Source organism: Acyrthosiphon pisum, unplaced genomic scaffold, assembly GCF_005508785.2.
Source record: "Acyrthosiphon pisum isolate AL4f unplaced genomic scaffold, pea_aphid_22Mar2018_4r6ur Scaffold_20714;HRSCAF=21913, whole genome shotgun sequence".
Taxonomy (NCBI): Eukaryota; Metazoa; Arthropoda; class Insecta; order Hemiptera; family Aphididae; genus Acyrthosiphon; species Acyrthosiphon pisum.
In genome coordinates this window covers 18,445-19,188 of record NW_021770103.1, presented here as the reverse complement: position 1 = coordinate 19,188, position 744 = coordinate 18,445, and positions in this window count along the sequence as shown.

The following is a 744-nucleotide window of genomic DNA, read 5'->3' as shown; positions in this document are numbered from 1 at the left end:
TTTTTATGAGTGTTATGCATTAAGTGGCGTGTTACGTTGGAGAATAAGCCCGCAATAAGTTTGATGCTTCACCCGAATGTTTTGTATAATAAAGTGATATTTAGGCCAGTGTTTATGAGTGTTATGATCATTTTACAAATTATGACTAATCCTAACACGCTAGACATTATATTGTCGAAACTCGTGAACCAGCCCCATATGTTGTGTAATTCCTGATGTACTAATTTACTTATAGTCTACTCATCTATTAGTTTTTTTTATACTTATACCCTGGTTTATAACGTCATGGCCTAGTGTCTGTCGTATTAAATTTCTTTGGACCGTTTCAGATTCTTGAGGGAACATTAAATGATTTTGGAGTGCTTTCATGATATCAGGTGTGTCTGATATGCCTGCCGTCATAAAATTATCTGAACTTTCGTATGACCAACTTAGTGTGGTGTCTGGTTTTAGTGTTTGTGGATTATTAACGTTATGGGGCTTTGGTGTTAATGAAAACCATTTTCCATTTTTTTTGGAAAGCGGGTGGCAAATATTCATTGCAGTCAATCTGCGTTCCCTAAGTTTGAAGTATGTGTGATTTTGGGGTCCTAAACAGTGTTTTATTGTTATACAGCACTGGTAATTTGTTGAAGCATGAGGTTTGTATAGATATCTCTACATTAACAGGTTTACATTTTTGGAGATGTATGATTTCCCCATTTTTTATAGCTATATACCTGAGTCCTTCTCCTATGGTGTATG